Source organism: Nycticebus coucang, chromosome 1 (assembly GCF_027406575.1).
Source record: "Nycticebus coucang isolate mNycCou1 chromosome 1, mNycCou1.pri, whole genome shotgun sequence".
In the NCBI taxonomy this organism is placed as follows: Eukaryota; Metazoa; Chordata; class Mammalia; order Primates; family Lorisidae; genus Nycticebus; species Nycticebus coucang.
This window is the reverse complement of record NC_069780.1, coordinates 150791295-150809768: the sequence shown is the minus strand read 5'-3', so window position 1 is coordinate 150809768 and position 18474 is coordinate 150791295. Positions and strand designations below refer to the sequence as shown.

General features: G+C 41.4%; 1 protein-coding gene across 3 annotated transcripts in view; it reads left to right on the top strand.

The window, feature by feature from the left end:
• Positions 1-18474, top strand: part of GPBP1 (GC-rich promoter binding protein 1) — an 81496-nt gene that overhangs the window by 4682 nt on the left and 58340 nt on the right. For 2 of the 3 annotated variants that reach the window (XM_053590291.1, XM_053590290.1), the window contains exon 3: positions 3987-4089. The exons of the other annotated variant lie outside the window; for it this stretch is intronic. The gene's annotated coding sequence lies outside the window, so the exon portion shown is untranslated. The remainder of the gene's footprint in view (positions 1-3986; positions 4090-18474) is intronic. 3 annotated transcript variants of the gene reach the window in all.

Sequence of the window (18474 nt, the reverse complement as noted above, 5' to 3'; positions counted from 1 at the left end):
AGGTGCTGCCCAGATCAGAGTTTTTAACATTACACTTTGTTTTTAGTTTTGCAGTTTTTGGCTGGGGCCGGGTTGGAACCCACCACCTCCAGCATATGGGGCCGGCGCCCTACTCCTTGAGCCACAGGCGCCGTCCTTAACAATACACTTTATAATCCTTTAATAGTTATTTGTGAATTTTGCTTGCAATAATGGTACAATGACAGAGTTAGTTAAACGGTTTGGTAAATATTTTCAGTTTTTTATTTTCTGGGAGTTGAAGTAGATACAATTACTAGTTACCCTGTTTCCCCGAAAATAAGACAGTGTCTTATTTTAAGGTGTGCTCCCAAAGATGTGCTAGGTCTTATTTTCAGGGGATGTCTCATCTTTCCTGCAAGTAGGTCTTATTTTCGGAGAATGTCTTATTTTCGGGGAAACAGGGTAGTAAATGGAGCAATTGCTGGACTACTTTCTTCAAAAGGTTACCTTTTTCTCCTATCTCTCTTATTTCAGTTTTTCCCTCTTTTCTCTAGTGTAAACCATAGGTCTAAAAATAATAATTATAAATAACATTTATAGATGATGGTGTCATGTGTTTTACTGTGTACTTTATATGTAGTATGTCTTAGTACTTAATACACCCCGAGGAAAGTACTATTACAGTCACAGTGGTGTAGATGAGAAAAATTAAAATTTGGGGTGGCTGGCACTGGGAGAAAGTTGCATGGTTAGAGAAGAGGAATTTTGATGACTCTACAATCTGACTCTACAGCCCACATTGTTAATCACTTTGCCATACATACACTGCTTTCTTGTGTTGTTAAGTATTAGGTGTTTTATGCATTCATTCTTTTGAACGTTATGCTTGATATTTTTGTTTTTCTTTCCATATACTGATGTTCTTTGGTTGATGTTGATTACAAACTACTAGTGGTGTTTGCAAATAAGCTAAGAGAATTGAATTTACTATTAGTTATTTGGGAGATAACTATTTGGTTAGTTAAAAACTAAAATATGATTTTAGGTTATACCTCATACACCCATAGCCTTTTTGAACAGATAAGGAACTAAATGCATATTGGCTTTGTTTTACTTTTTCTTTTTGTGAGACAGAGTAGCGTGCCTTGGCATCACAGTTAATAGCAACCTTCAACTCTGGGGCTTAAGTGATTCTATAGCGTCAGCCTCCTAAGTAGCTGGGACTACAGGCACCCACAGCAACGCCCAGCTATTTTTTTGTTGTTGTAGTTGTTGTTGTTTATCAGGCCCAGGCCTGACTCAAACCTGCCAGCCTCTGTTATGTGGTCGGTGCTCTAACCATTGAGCTACGGGCGCTGAGCCACTTTTCCTCCATTTTTAAATTGAAATTAGCTTTAGCTTAAAGTTGCCGATATATTAAAACTGAGGAAGGGAGGAGTAATGGTGAGAGAACAAGGATGACTAAAAGAAAAAAATGCATTTGGGAAATTTATAGGAGAAAGGGATATTGATGGGATCTTGTCGTCTAAGAATAAAAAAGGATAGATTATAAATTGACGTCAGATTATTTGACCCAACCAACATTTATTTTTCATGAAAATTATTTAGATAATAGTTTTGATCCAGGCAAGGTAGTGATGTAGAAAAAGAGTAATGACTTGGAAGTTCAAAAGGAGATTTGGTTTAGGTTGGATATACAGTCTCTAGAAAAAGGCTCCTATGAATTTGTATATTCATTTCTTTTGACCTTAGTTTTTTCATTAAACTGATGGAAATACCGTATATGGAGGCATTTTATTAATTGTGAAGTATAATACAGGTGTAAAGTTTTACTCCTATCCTAATATTTGAAGAGTCTGCTTAATACGTTTTATTTGTCAGATCAGTATTTATCTTAGTCTCTCAATTTCTTCTATCTCCTGTTTCTGTTAATGGGATTACCTGCATCGCATTCATAGTAACCTGAAGATTTCTCCCATAGCTTATGACATACAGCTATGCCAACACATTTCTTTGTAGTTTTCTTTATTAGCTGAGTCATTGAGTAAGGAAGCAACTTACTACTTCATCTCTTTGCCTTAGTTCATGTTCTCCCCTTTGAAAAGTCTTCTGGGACCAGAGAAACCTACCCAAAATATAGCTCTTGATTTTGTTACTTTAACAGCCCTTATTGGGGTATATTTGGCATGTTTAGAAAGAACAAGTCGGAAGGAGAAGTATTCTTGGCTATTTTTCTTTTTTCTTTAAATGTTTTTATACGTCAGGGGTTCTCAACATTAATTCTTTTGGGGGACATGGATGGGAATGGGAGACAGTTGTTTCTGAGAATTTGCTGAAATTGATAATTTTGTGGGCTTTTTGATGGGTTTCTCTTTTCTTGTTTTTTTTTTTTTTTTTCTTTCAGTTTTTGGCTGGGTTTGAACCCACCACCTCTGGCATATGGGGCTGGTGCCCTACTCCTTTGAGCCACAGGGGCCGCCTGCTAGATGGGTTTTTCTGGGGAATAGCTTCATTACTTTCTGCAGGACTCTGGTGAGAAACAAAATGTTAAGAATTACTGATAAACGTTTTGTGATTGTCCTTTCTTTAAATTTTACGTGGTAGTTTCCCCCTTTTTATCAGTTGCCTCACCACCCATCACAATATTTAGGAACTTTTGCTCTCTATCTCCCAAATAATTACTAGTTTCTGCAGAGATCTTATTAAATTTCTTGTTCTTAGGTTATTTTCATTAGGCTTGGTGGATGCAGTATTTCTTTTGGTTTTTCATTTTCTGTACCTTCAGTTTTGAAATTATATGTTTGAAACCATATTTAAATTTTTCTCCTTTATGTAGAGAGTAAGTTTTTTCTTTTTCTTTTTTTAAGAATAAGTTTTAAGGCTCAGTGCCTGTAGCTCAGCAGCTAGGGTGCCAGCCATACACACTAGAGCTAGCAGGTTCAAAACCAGCCCGGGCCTGCCAAACTATGACACTACAACCAAAAAATAGCCGGGCGTGGTGGCGGGTGCCTGTAAGTCTCAGCTACTTGGGAGGCTGAGGCAAGAGGATCACTTAAGCCCAAGAGTTTGAGGTTGCTGTGAGCTGTGACACCACAGCACTCTATCCAGGGTGACAGCTTGAGACTCTGTCTCAAAAAAGAACAAATAAGCTGTGAGCTTGAGACCCTATGGTATTCTACCGAGGGTGACATAGTGAAACTGTCTCAAAAAAAAAAAGTCGTAAAACTCAGATTACTCCTTTGAAACAGAACTTGCAAATTATATATATATATATATATATATATTTTTTTTTTTTTGCAGTTTTTGGTTGAGGCTGGGTTTGAATCTGCCACCTCCAGCATATGGGACTGGCGCCTTACTCCTTTGAGCCACAGGCACTGCCCGCAAATATATTTTAAAAATTCTTGTTTTTTTTTTGTTTGTTTTTTTGTAGAGACAGAGTCTCACTTTATCACCCTCGGAAGAGTGCCGTGCATCACACAGCTCACAGCAACCTCCAACTCCTGGGCTTAGGCGATTCTCTTGCCTCAGCATCCTGAGTAGCTGGGACTACAGGCGCCCACCACAACACCCGGCTAGTTTTTGTTGCAGTTTGACAGGGGCCGGGTTCCATTCTGCCACCCTTGGTATATGGGGCCGGTGCCCTATTCACTGAGCCACAGGCACCACATAGTTCTAAGAATTTTTAAAATAGGGTGGCACCTGTGGCTCAGTGGGTAGGGCGCTGGCCCCATATACTGAGGGTGGCGGGTTCAAACCCGGACCCAGCCACCTGGAACAAAAAATAGCCGGACATTGTGGTGGACACCTGTAGTCCCAACTACTCAGGAGGCTGAGGCAAGAGAATCGCCTAAGCCCAAGAGCTGCAGGTTGCTGTGAGCCATGACGCTATAGCACACTACCGAGAACAATAAAAATAAAAAAAAAAATTCTTAAAACTAAAAAAAAAGTTGTCTATTTAGGCATGCTAGTAGAAGAAATAGTTTGTTCAGTGAATGTAATTTTTTCTTTTTTTTTCTTTGCAGACAATCTCTCTCTTTCAGGTTAGAGTACAGTGACATCATATCATACCTCACTGCAACCTCAATCTCCTGTGTTCAAGAGATCTTGCCTCAGCCTCTGGAATAGGTGATTGCCAGATACCTGAGTAATTCTTCTATTTTTAGTAGAGACAGGGTCTCACGCTTGGTAAGGCTGCGCAGTCTTGAGCTCAGGTTATCCATCCACTTCGGCCTCCTGCAGTGCTAGGATTACAGGTGTGAGTCACAACACCTGGCCTGATTTTTCTATTATTATTATTATTTTTTTTTTTTGTAGCAGTGGGGATGGCCTCAAACTAGCTAGCTAGCCTCAAGCTATCCTCTTTCCTGTCTCCCAGAGTGCTAGGGTTACAGGTGTGAGCCACTGTGCCCAGCCAAACATAACTTTTTTTTTTTTTTTTTTTTTTTGAGAGAGTCTTACTTTGTCACCCTTGGTAGAGTGCTCTGTGGCATCATAGCTCACAGAAACCCCAAACTGTTGAGCAGTTCTCTTGCCTCAGCCTTCCATATCTGGACAACAGGTGCCTGCCACAACACGTGGCTATTTTTTGTTGCATTTGTTTAGCAGGCCTGGGTTGGATTCGAATCCACCAGCTCTGGTGCATGTGGCCACCACCCTAACCACTGAGTTGCAGTCGCTGAGTCATAAGTGATATTTTTGAAACCATTGCCTTCTGTGCCCAGAGCTTACATATCTAATCATTATGGCTCACCCTTAGGAAAATACTGTATTGTTTCAGAAATTAAGAATATACTTCCTGGTGGTGTCTGTAGCTCTGTGGGTAGGGCGCTGGCCACATACACCCAGGTTGGCGGGTTTGAACCCAGCCTGGGCCTGCTGAACAATGACAACTGCAACAAAAATAGCTGGGCATTGTGGCAGGCGCATGTAGCCCCAGGTACTTGGGAGGTTGAGGCATGAGAATTGCTTAAGCCCAAGAGTTTGAGGTTGCTGTGAGCTGTGACTTTACAGCCCTCTACTGAGGGTGATGAGGGTGACATAGTGAGACTCTGGGTAAAAAAAAAAAAAAAAAAAAAAAAATATACACACACACACACACACACACACACACACACACACACTTAGCCGGCAACTAGGGTTTTTTGGCCCTTTTTTTTTGTTTGTTTGGGAGGGAGGAAGGAAGGAGTTTTATTTTTTCTAAATGAGTGTGATACAGTTGTGACATATTCCTCATAAGGTTTGTTTTCATTCAGGGATATTTCTGTATTGTTTTATTACTAATGATTATATAGTATCTTGGTTTGCAGTATTTTTTTTTTTTTGGCTGGGGCTGGGTTTGAACCTGCCACCTCTGGCATATGGGGCCAGTGCCCTACCCCTTTGAGCCACAGGCACTGCCCAATATAGTATTTTGGTTTGGAAAGTGCTTTTCTCAGTTACCATGTACAATAACTGCTATTTCCATTCACTGGTTTAAGAAACTAGCTTGAGTAAATTTTCTTTTTTTTTTTGAGACACAGTCTCACTTACTAACCCTCAGTAGAGTGCATGGCGTCACAGTTCACACCAACCTCCAACTCCTTGGGCTTAGGCGTTGCCTCAGCCTCCTGAGTAGCTGGGACTATAGGTGCCCGCTATAATGCCCGGCTATTTTTTTGTTGTAGTTTGTCCAGGGCTGGGTTTGAACCCACAACTCTTGGTATATGGTGCCGGCGCCTTACCCACTGAGGCACAGGTGCCACCTGAGTAAATAATTTATCCAAAGTCCTTAGTAAGTGGCAGAGCCAGAATTTCAATTCTCTAACCTTCTGGTACAGCTGCGTTCTTTAGTGTTCTAAGTATTAGCTCTTATTCTAGAGCACTGCTATCGGATAGAACTTTATAAAATGCTGGAAACATTTTTCTTTGTCTGTGGTTGTCATTGTAGTAGTTACCAGCCATATCATTTTTTATTTTGTTGGCAGTTTTTTGGCCAGGGCTCGGTTTGAACCCACCACCTCTGGTATATGGGGCCGGTGCCCTACTTCTTTGAGCCACAGGTGCCACCCAGCATATATCATTATTGAGCATATGTTGCTAGTGCAGATGAGGAACTGAATTTTATTTATTTATTTATTTTTGAGACAGTCTCACTGTGTCACCTTCGGTAGAGTGCCGTGGTGTCACAGCTCACAACCTCCAACTCTTGGGCTTTAGCGATTCTCTTGCCTCAGCCTCCCAAGTAGGGATAGCTCCCTCACAATGCCCAGCTATTTTTTGGTTGTAGTTGTCATTGTTGTTTGGTACGGCAGGGCTGGGTTCGAACCTGCCAGTTCCTGCAGCTGTGACTGGCCCCCTAGCTGCTGAGCTATCGGCGCCCAGCTGAGGAGCTGAATTTTAAATTTCATTTTAGTTACTTAAAATTTAACCCCTGTGGCTCAGTGAGTATGGCTCCGGCCCCATATGCCGAGGGTGATGGGTTCAAGCCCAGCCCCGGCCGAACTGCAACAACAACAAAAAAAAATGGCCGGGCGTTGTGGTGGGCGCCTGTAGTCCCAGCTGCTCCGGAGGCTGAGGCAAGAGAATCACATAAGCCCAGGAGCTGGAGGTTGCTGTGAGCCGTGTGACGCCACGGCACTCTACCGAGGGCAGTAAAGTGAGATCTATCTCTACAAAAAATAAATAAGATAAAAAAATTTAACCTCTGTGATACAGGCGTGGTGGCTCAATGCCTGTAATCCCAGCACTTGGGAGGCTGAGGCAGGTGGATTGCCTGAGCTCCCAGGTTCGGGACCAGCCTGAGTCAGAGCGAGACCCTGTCTCTAAATAATAGCCGAGTGTTGTGACAGGCGCCTATAGTCCCAGCTAATTGGGAGGCTGAAGCAAGTGGATCACTTGAACCCAAAAGTTTGAGGTTGTTGTGAGGTTATGATGCCATGGCACTCTATCAAGTTTGACCATATGAGACTGTGTCTCAAAAACAAAAAAAGAAAGAAAAAAAATTTAACCTCTCTGGCTATGCTGGCTGTGGTATTAAACAGCTGAGTGCTAGAGTTCTTCTATAGAATGCAGATACATACACCTTTTATGACATGTCCTTTTTAAAGCTTCTTATACCATACTGTAATAAAATACCTTCCTACATGTGTAGTAAGATCAAAATAATATACAGTAATCAAAAAGGTGAATAATAGAAAAGACATTTACAATAATGTATTTTTTATTTTTTTATTTTTGAGACAATCTCACTTTATGACCCTCGGTAGAGTGTTGCGGCGTCACAGCTCACAGCAACCTTCAATTCCTGGGCTTAGGCGATCCTCTTGCCTCAGCCTCCTGATACAGTAATGTATTTTGTTAAGTAGTGCCACAGTGGCCATCCTAGAAAACATACGTCATGGCACTCAGGACAAAGTGAGACACTGTCTCAAAAAGAAAAAAAACAAGAACACTAAGAGTGTTTCTTTTAAGAAGGGCAACTGGAGGCTCAGTGCCGTGGCTCATGCCTGTAATCCTGGCATTCTGGGAGGCCAAGGCAGGTGGATTGCCTGGGCTCACGGGTTCGAGGGCAGCCTGAGCAAGAGTGAGACTCCGAGATCTCTTAAAATAGCTGGGCATGGTGGTGGGCACCTGTTGTACCAGCTCCTTGGGAGGCTGAGGCAAGAGGATCACTTAAGCCCAAGAGTTTGAGGTTGCTGTCAGCTGTGATGCCATGCCACTCTACAGAGGGTGACAAAGTGTAAGAATGTGTCAAAAAAAAAAAAATCTGGCTCAGTTCCCGGAGCACAGTGTTACATACACCGAAGGTGGAGGTTCAAACCCTGCCTGGGCCAGCTAGCCAACAATGACAACTGCAACAAAAAATAGCCAGGCGTTGTGGGCGCCTGTAGTCCCAGCTACTTGGGAGGCTGAGGCAAGAGAACTGCTGTGAGCTGTGATGCTATGGTACTGTACCGAGGGTGACATAGTGAGACTCTGTTTCAAAAAAATAAAAAGGGCAAATGGGCCAGGAATGGTGGCTGCTGCCTATAATCCTAGCACTCTGGGAGGCTGAGGCAGGAGAATTACTTGAGCCCAGGAGTTAGAGATTAGCCTGAGCAAGAGTGAGATCTCTACAAAAAATAGAACAATTTAGTCAGGCTTGATGGTGTGTGTTTGTAGTTCCAGCTACTTGGGAGGCTGAGGCAGGAGGATCATTTGAGCCCAAGAGTTTGAAGTTGTGGTGAGCCTCAATGATGCCACTGTACTCTACCTGGGGCGAAAGAGCAGAGACTGTCTGAAAAAAACAAAAAAAAGACAAATCACCCTTACAGCGTATTTGAAAATCTGTATGGGTCTGTCTGTCTTCTAGGTTGATCACAACTGTGGCACTACATATTGAAATACGTTATTGTGTCTTCTTCTTTTTTTTTTTGCTGAGACAGAGCAACCTCAAACTCCTGGGCTTAAGTGATTCTCTTGTTTCAACCTACCAAGTAGTGGCTGGGACTACAGGCGCCTGCCACAATGCCCAGCTATTTTTTGTTGTAGTTGTCATTGTTTTAGCTGGCCTGGACCAAATTTGAATCTGCCAGCCTTGGTACATGTGGCTGGAGCTGTAACCACTGTGCTACTGGCGCCAAGCCATAAGTGTCTTTTCTATTATTTGCCTTTTCGATTACATGTTTGGGTAATTATTTTGATTTTATGCACATACGATATTTTATTTCCATATGGTAAAGGGGGCTTTAAAAAGGACATGTCGGGCAGCGCCTGTGGCTCAGTCGGTAGGGCGCCAGCCCCATATGCCGAGGGTGGCGGGTTCAAACCCGGCCCCGGCCAAACTGCAACCAAAAAATAGCCGGGCATAGTGGCGGGTGCCTGTAGTCCCAGCTACTCGGGAGGCTGAGGCAGGAGAATCGCCTAAGCCCAGGAGTTGGAGGTTGCTGTGAGCTGTGTGAGGCCATGGCACTCTACTGAGGGCCCTAAAGTGAGACTCTGTCTCTACAAAAAAAAACGACATGTCATAAAAAGTGTATGGATCTGGATTCTAGACTACCATGGCCTCAGCCTAGCTCATAGCAGCCTTAATCTCCTGGACTCAAGCAATCCTCCTGCCTAGCCTCCTGAGTAGCTGCCACTATTCCTGGTTAATTTTTCTGTTTTTTTTTTTTTTTTTTTTTTTGTAGAAAACAGGGTCCAGCTCTTGCTTAGGCTCTTCTCAAAAGTTCTAAGCTCAGTGGAGCCTTCCTCCCTTGGCTTCTCAGAGTGCTAAGATTATAGGTGTGAGCTATTGTGCCTGCCTAATTAATGATTTTGTAATTTTAGAAAGTTGATTAGCCTTTGCAATGCAAATTACAGTCTATTTTGTTGTAAATAGTTGTAAAAGTTACCTTTAAAAAAAGGAATAAAATCTTTTTATTGTGATACATCATACCGGAACAGAAAAGTGCTTGCCTCCGAATTATATATATCATAAAATACACATTTGTAAGTATCACTGAAGTCAAAAAATAGTGATGACAGCGCCCCAGAATCTTTAAAATTCCTCTCTCAAACACATCTTCTCTTTTCCTGAAAAATAACCACTGTCCCGACTTTGAATCCCATAGATTAGTTGTTTTTTCACTTTAAATAATGGAATTGTACATTATGCATGCTTTTGTGTTTCCCGGTTTTTTTCCTTCAAAGTTATGTTTGTGAAATTTTTCTGTATGATTTTGCATATTGCTGTTTTCATTATTTTTCATTACTGTGTAGTATTCCCTTTTGTGATACATTGCCATTTAATTAATCAGCTCCCTATACTGTGTTTTTTAACAATGGGCTAATACAAATAATGCTGTCACAGCATTTTTTAGATGGCTCTTGGTACACATGTGCAAACATGTTTTTAGGCATATACTTAAAAATGGAATTACTGGATTATAGAGAATGTGTTTGGTTTTAGTACAAACAATACCAAATTGTTTCAAAAACAGAATAGTTTTAGTTTAATTGAGTTCTTGTTGCTCTACATCCTTGCCAATACTTGGCATTGTTGACTCTTAATTATAGTAATTCTGGTGGGTGTGTGGTAGTATCTCATTATGGTTTTAATTTGCATTTTCTGATTTATTAATGAGGCTGAACACTTTTTGGTAGTTTTTTTGGCACTTAGCTGTCCTTTTTTGTGAAATGAAAGTTATAACGTTAAAAGTGAATTCTGTACCAGAATGTGAATGAAAAGACTAGGCTTCATTAAGAACTAGCTGTGACACCCTGGGCACAAGACCTTTAAGGCATAGTTTCTTTTAAATTTGTAAAATGGGGGTTTAAAACCTTTTCCTTGTAAACAATGATTCTCAGTATTTCTATTTCCTTCTGTATGATGTTTTCTTTTGTTACTAATTTTCTATTTCTACCTCTTCTAAAGGTGAATTCTGTTACCATAATTTAGATGAAAGGATAGGAGTAAGATTTTTTTTTTGGAGGCAGAGTCTCACTCTGTTGCCCTGGGTAGAGTGCTGTGGTGCCTTAGTTCACAACAGCCTCAAACTCTTGGGTTTGTGCAATCCTCTTGTGTCAGCCTCTGAAGTAGTTGGGACTAAGGCACCCACCCCAGTGCCCAGCTGATTTTTCTATTTTTAGTAGAGGCGGGATCTCAGTCTTGCTCAGGCTAATATCTAACTCCTGAGCTCAAGCAATTCACCCACCTCTGCCACCCAGAGTGCTAGGATTACAGGCATGAGCCACCACACCCAGCCTAAGACACAGTATTTGAATTTCATTAGAAAGTAGTTGTGACACAAAGTCAAGATTTCTACTTTTTTTTTTTTTTTTTTTTGTAGAGACAGAGTCTCACTTTCTGGCCCTCGGTAGAGTAGCGTGGCCTCACACAGCTCACAGCAACCTCCAACTCCTGGGCTTAAGTGATTCTCTTGCCTCAGCCTTCCGAGTAGCTGGGACTACAGGCACCCGCCACAGTGCCCGGCTATTTTTTTTTTTTTTTTGGTTGCAGTTTGGCCGGGGCGGGCTTGAACCCGCCACCCTCGGTACATGGGGCCGGCGCCCTACCGACTGAGCCACAGGCGCCGCCCTGATTTCTACTTTTCTTTGCTCATCTACTGATGTGGAGTTTCAATAAAAACAGCCAATTATGGAATTAATTTGCTACCAAATCTGGATTTCATATTCTGATAATTTTATGATGTACATTCTCTTACAGCACTTGTTTTTCACTTATTTTGTGGTGGTTTTTAGCATGAGATGTTATAAATGGCAAATAAACACGTGGTAGTGCTAAAAGAACTAGAATTTAAAAAACTGGTGTAGTCACTTTTAAAAAAGTAATTTATATACTAGTTTACACCTTATAGTGTAAGACTTTGCTACCTCTTTTCTTCCTGTGTTTGAGAACTAGGGATCCCAATAAAGTTTCAGTTTTCATGGGCAGAGCAGGAACTTTAGTTTATTGAAGGAAGTCCAATGGGCATCCTGTTGCTTGAAGGTGATGAGGTCTCCCACTGATACAAGAAATTTTTTTTTTTTTTTTTGAGACAGAGTCTCACTGTGTCACTCTCAGTAGAGTGCGGTGGCATCAGAGCTCACAGCAACCTCAAACTCTTGGGCTTAAGCAATTCTCTTGCCTCAGCCTCCCAAGTAGCTGGGACTATGGGTGCCTGCCACAATGCCTGGTTATTTTTTGGTTGTAGTTGTCATTGTTGTTTGGCAGACCTGGGCTGGATTTGAATCTTCCAGCTCCTGTGTATGTGGCTGGCGCTCTAGCCCCTAAGCCTTTTTTATTTTTATTTTTTGAGACGGAGTCTCACTATGTTGCCCTCCATAGAGTGCTGTTGCGTCACAGCTCATGGGAACCTCAAACTCTTGGGCTTAAGCAATTCTCTTGCCTCAGCCTCCAAGAAGCTGGGACTACAGGCACCCACCACAACGCCTGGCTATTTTTTTGTTGCAGTTGTTGTTGTTTAGCAGGCCTGGGCCGGTTTGAACCTGCCAGCTCGGTGCATGTGGCCGGCGCCATAACCACTGTGCAGTGGGTGCCTGATGCAAGAAATTATAAAAGGAAAATTTTAGCTTAAAAATTTTGCTTTGTAATTTTTTTTTTTTTTTTTAGACAGTTTCACTCTGTTGCTCAGGTTAGAGTGCCATGGTGTCAGCCTAGCTCATGGCAGCCTTAAAGTCCTGGTGGGACTCAAGCGATCCTCCTGACTCAGGCATCGGAGCTGGGGGAAGTGCCTGAAACAACGCTTGGCTAGTTTTTCTATTTTTTTTTTTTTTTTTTTTAATGAGACAGCCTCAAGCTGTGTCATCCTGGGTAGAGTGCTGTTGCATCACAGCTCACAGCAACTTCCACCTCCTGGGCTTAAGCGATTCTCTTGCCTCAGCCTCCCAAGTAGCTGGGACTACAGGCACCTGCCACAACAACTGGCTGTTTGTTGGTTATAGCTGTCATTGTTTGGCAGGCCCAGGCTGGATTTGAACCCGCCAGCTCTGGTATATGTGGCTGGCGCCTTAGCTGCTTGAGCTACGGGCGCTGAGCCTAGTTTTTCTATTTTTTTTTGTAGAGGCAGAGTCTCAGTTTATCGCCCTCAGTAGAGTGCCGTGGTGTCACACAGCTCACAGCAACCTCCAACTCCTGGGCTTAGGCGATTCTCTTACCTCAGCCTCCCGAGTAGCTGGGACTACAGGCGTCCGCCACACACCTGGCTATTTTTTTGTTGCAGTTTGGCCAGGGCTGGGCTTGAACCCACCACCCTCGGTATATGGGGCCGGCGCCTTACCCACTGAGCCACAGGCGCCGCCCTCTATTTTTATTTATAGGCGGGATCTCTCTTGCTCAGGCTGGTCTTGAAGTTCTGAGCTCTAGTGATCCACCGACGTGGGTCTCCTAGAGTGCTAGGATGATAGGCATGAGTCACCATGCCTGGCTTTATGCAACATGTCTAATGACCATTGATACTTAAGAAAAAGGTGATAAAAAAACCGGTAGTTTTGTGTACGTGAGGGGTACTTATTAAACAACTGGTATGTTGTAGGGTACTGGAAAGCCAAATATCTTTGTGGTGTTGGAAGCCATGATGGTTCCTTATTTAAGTTTTTTAGAGAATCTACTATTTTATTTCGGTGTTGGCTGCTATGTTGTGTGTTTGTTCACATACTGTAGACTGTTGCACATTCATATTTTTTAGTTATTTTCATCTCCTTTCCCATTCTGTCCTTCATATTTGCAGTGTCTACATTTTCATAGTTCTAAATTATTTTAGCATTCTATGGAACAAATCATCTTCCTACTGTGTTCCGTCTTTCACAGTGTATTCTAGACCTTGAGTTTCACTGTTTTGTTTCATCAGTTAGTATGCCTCCATTTAGTTAATTCCAAAAATTCCATGAAGTGGCTCACGGCTTCCTTACCATTATCACTGTTTTACTCTGTTATTTTTCTTTTTAGTAGAATCATTGGAGTTGGGATGCCATCATGAAATCCTATTGTACTTGTATTGGATACTAATGAAGAAAATAAACAAATTGAGTATCTTGTAAATCATAGAGTATTTTTATATTTTTACTTTTTTGTTAATGGCAGTGATCTACATAGTTTCCTTAGTTTTCTGTAGGTTTTTTTTTTTTTTTTTTCTGAGACAAAGTCTCACTTTATCGCCATCGGTAGAGTGCCATTGTGTCATAGCTCACAGCAACCTCCAACTCCTGGGTTTAGGTGATTCTCTTGCCTCAGCCTCCTGAGTAGCTGGGACTACAGGTGCCCCCCACAATGCCTGGCTATTTTTTGTTGCAGTTTGGCTGGCCCTACCCACTGCACCACAGGCACTGCCCAGTTTTCTGTAGTTCTTTACAAATATTTATTAGTAATTATCGATTATTTTGGAATTCCAAATGTTAACTGTTTTCACATTTTGGTTTTTATTCATTTAGTTATGAATCCTTATATTCAGTATGACTTTTCAGTTGAAATACTTTTGTGCTTTAAGTATTTGTATTTTAATAGGTATCTATTAAAGAAAAAAACTTAATATATCTCATGATAATATAGTGGGATTTGGCTAGGCATGGTGGCTCACGCCTGTAATCCTAGCACTCTGGGAGGCCAAGGCTGGTGGATTGCCTGAGTTCAGGAGTTTGAGATCAGCCTGAGCAAGAACAAGAGCAAGACCCCATCTCTAAAAATATAGCCAGGTGTTGGTGGTGTGTACTTGTAGACCCTGCTACTTTGTAGGCTGAGACAAGAGCTTGAGGATGCTGTGAGTTGTAATGCCACAGCAGTCTACTGAGGGTGACGAAATGAGACTGTGGAAAAAAAAATGGAATTTGATATGAATAATCATGTTTTGGACTCCGTTAAATGATTTTCAAACAAAAGCAAATAGCACATTTACAAGGGTGGAGAACATACATTAAAATTCTATTTTGTGGTCTTTTAGGATGCTACTGTATTAATTTCAGAATATTTGTATTTTGTTTGTATAAAACATACAGAATACCTATTGTGTATAACAGTATTCCTGTGAGGTGAAGCTGGTGGTCTTCCTGTTTTGTGTACAACAAAAGTCAGCTGTGTTGTATTTGTTGGGTTTCATCTTTATGGCTTGTAATTTTATTTTATTTTACTTATTTATTTTTTTGAGACTGAATTTTACTTTGTCACCCCTGGTAGAGATGCTGTGTCATCAGCCTAGTTCACAGCATCCTCAAACTTTTGGAGTTCAGAGGATCCTCGTGTCTTGGCCTCCTTAGTAGCTGGGACTGACAGGCTTGTGCCACCATGCCCAGCTAATTTTTCTAGTTTTAGTAGAGACAGCGTCTCTCTCTTGCTAAGGCTAATTTGGAACTCCTGAACTCAGTGATCTCTCACCTTGGCCTTGCAGAGTGATACTCAGCCAGGTTATGGTATATGTTATATCCCTGGAATTAGAACTAGGCCTATACATTGAGATGTACAAACATCATTGATGGGTAGAACCTTACAAGGATACTGAGGAGTGATTGCCATAAGGAAACCAGTAGTGTGGTGCTTTGGGTTAACCTTGAGAAGGCAAGTGGCTGTGTCAGTAATGTTAAGTGAATTGGAAGAGTTAAGAATTTAAGGTGACCCTTCTATTTGTTTTACACTTTTGCTACCAGGTTTATTGTCTGAAAGCACATTTCCAGACAAGTAATTGGAACTTTAAATTCCTAAGTACTCGCCTTACCTGCTGAAGTAAGTTCTGGTTTTTTATATACCTGAATGCTGCTTAAGGCCCTCTAGCTACTGTCCCCAGAGTACTTCCCTTGAGTTTAGAGATATCATACCTGAAGAATACCAAGTCGTGATTGGTTGACCTATTTGTTCTGGCTTGACAGGTTGAGAGTTTAGTGACTAGATATATTAGTTTCAGATGTATTCATACCAGAATTGTTTCGTATCATTTAGAAAGGAAGCTCCCAATAGTTGTTTTAAGCAAAAGACTTGTTCAAAAAATATTTCTTACTTGAAATTAACACAAAGTTACCATTTCATTGCTTTTATTATTCTCTTTCTTTTTCCTTTTCTTTCTTTCTTTTAAATAAGAATTTAAGAATTATGCTGCTGGTCAATGCCTGAGTTACAGGCAGAGAGAAACAGTGATAAATTCCATTTCCTTTATTAGTGCTTGAGAAGATAATTTCATTTTCTGTTTAATTAAAATAATGTAAAAGATAGTTTTGTATCTTGGGCCAATTAAGTTTGGAAGTAATAAATAACAAAGACTTTATATCTTAAGGCAGCAGTTTTCAACCTGTGGGTGGTGACCCCTTTGGGGGGGTCGAACAAGACCATCCTGCTTACCAGATATTTACATTGTGATTCATAATAGTAGCAAAATTACAGTTATGAAGTAGCAATGAAAATAATTTTATGGTTGGGGGTCACCACCATATGAGGAACTGTATTAAAGGGTCGTTACATTAGGAAGGTTGGGAACTGTCTTAAGGGATGGTACATTATTCTTGGTAAAACTTGATGATTATTGATTCTACTGTTATGAATCTTGCCTTTTTTTTTTTTTTTTTTTGACAAAGAGTCTCACTTTGTCACCATTGGTAGAGTGGTGTGGCGCCATAGCTCACAGCAACCTCAAACTCCTGGGCTTAAGCGATCCTTTTGCCTCAGCCTCCAAAGGAGCTGGGACTACAGGTGCCTGCCACAACGCCTGGCTATTTTTACAGATGGGGTCTCACTCTGGCTCAGGCTAGTCTTGAACCTGTGAGCTTAGGTGATCCACGCACCTTGGCCTCCCGTGTGTTGGGTTACAGATGTGAGCCACTGTGCCTGGTTCCTGTTAATTCTTTTTTTTTAATTTATTTTATTTTATTTTATTTTTATTTTTTTGTAGAGACAGAGTCTCACTTTATGGCCCTCGATAGAGTGCCGTGGCCTCACACAGCTCACAGCAACCTCCAACTCCTGGGCTTAAGTGATTCTCTTGCCTCAGCCTCCCGAGTAGCTGGGACTACAGGTGCCTGCCACAACGCCCGGCTATTTTTTGGTTGCAGTTTGGCTGGGGCTGGGTTTGAACCCGCCACCCTCGGTATATGGGGCTGACGCCCTACTGACTGAGCCACAGGCGCCGCCTCCTTGTAATTCTTTTTGGTGCTAAGTTTACCCTAGAAATACAGACTGACTTTTGTTCATGTTAATATTCCAGTAAGTAACTTAAAGGTTAAAACGTGGTTATATTACAGTACAATGCAAAAATTTCGTGACTTTGTAAAAATTAAACAGGACTTGAAGACACATTATTTTGGTTACTGTCTGAAGTATTTTGGAAAGGGCAGGAGAATGGCTTTGTTAACTTACTGATTTCTATGGGAAAGATTGAGAGAGCCACAGGAAGTGAAAAAGCATAGCTTTTGAGGCAGGATACAAATGTGAACCCGGGTTCACATTTTTGGGGTACTGTCATTTATTGCCTGTGTAGCTTTAGAGTAACTTATTTAAATAAATCTTCTGTAATTCTTCTGCTTTTTTGTTTGTGTTGATCTCAGCATTTTTTTTTAATTAGCAGCATACTTTTTAAAAGCATGTCTGTTTACATTGTTTGACAAAAATCACAAAAATACATTATAGTGGGTACTATACAATAACTATTTCAGAGAAAAAACAATTGCTTATGCCTACAACTTTTCTGAGAGGATTTGAGGGAGCATTCTTGTTTTACAATTGAGAGTATCTTTGTTAGCAGTTAGGAGCATGACTGCCCTCTTGAGCCTTATATTTTCCAGGGCTTATCCCAATTTGCTCTTAGGAGCTGTTCAGTAAATGAGTTCATTTGAATTTAACTTCATCCCAGTTAGTCCATACTGCTTGCAAAATTAGACCTTTATCAATGAAAAGGATCCCATAGGCTGATTACAGAAAATCTCAGGGATGACTTAGCCTGCTTCAGTTATATGAGGAAAGAGCAGTTTAGTAAGTAGAAATTTGTTTTGTTTTGTAGAGTAAGGCATAAGACTACTTTTTGTAGCAGTGAATTTTATATGAAAATTAAGTTGGTTCATTATAAGTTTTGAAGTTCTTCAGTTATGTTTTGTATGTTATATCTTTTTTATTTTGAGACAGTCTCACTATGTTGTCCTTGATAGAGTGCCGTGGCGTTGCAACTGACAGCAACCTCAAACTCTTGGGCTTAAGCAATTCTCTTGCCTCAGCCACCCAAGCAGCTGGGACTGCAGGCGCCCACCACAATGCCCGGCTATTTTTCATTGCAATTGTCATTGTTGTTTAGCTGACACGAGCTGGGTTTGAACCCTCTACCCTTGGTGTATGTGGCCGGCGCCCTACCCACTGAGCAACAGGCACCGCCCTGTATGTTGTATCTTTAGGTACATATCTCAAAATAGAGATGAAAAAAAAATTGTTTCCAGAATGTATTAATGCTGTTGTAACCTAAGTGTAGAATTTGATAACTAACTAGATATTTTGGTTTGTTTTGAGACAGAGTTTTACTGTGTCGCCCTTGGTAGAGAGCCGTGGCTTCACAGCTTAAATGATTTTGGGCTTAAATGATTTTCTTGCCTTAGCCTCCCGAGTACCTGGGACTACAGGCACCTGCCATACCGCCTGGCTATTTTTTTGTTATTGTTGTCATTGTTGTTTTAGCAGCCCCTGGCTGGGTTCGAAGCCGCCATCCCTGGTGCATGTGGCCGACGCCATATCCCCTGAGCTACAGGTGCCGACCCTGGATACGTTACTGTTTTATGACAAAAACTCTAAAAAATAGGCAAGCAGAATACTTTACTACCTTTAGAGGCCATTTTCTTTCTTTTCTTTTTTTTTTTTTTTTTTTTTTGAGACAAAGCCTCAAGCTGTCGCCCTGGGTAGAGTGCCGTTGCACCACATCTCAACAGCAACCTCCAACTTCTGGGCTCAGCCTCCCAAGTAGCTGGGACTACAGGCGCCCACCACAACGCCCAGCTATTTTCTTTTTTCTTTTTTTGGTTGTAGTTGTCATTTGTCAGGCCCTGGCTGAATTTGAATCCGCTGGCTCTGTATGTATGTGGCTGGCGCCTTAGCCGCTT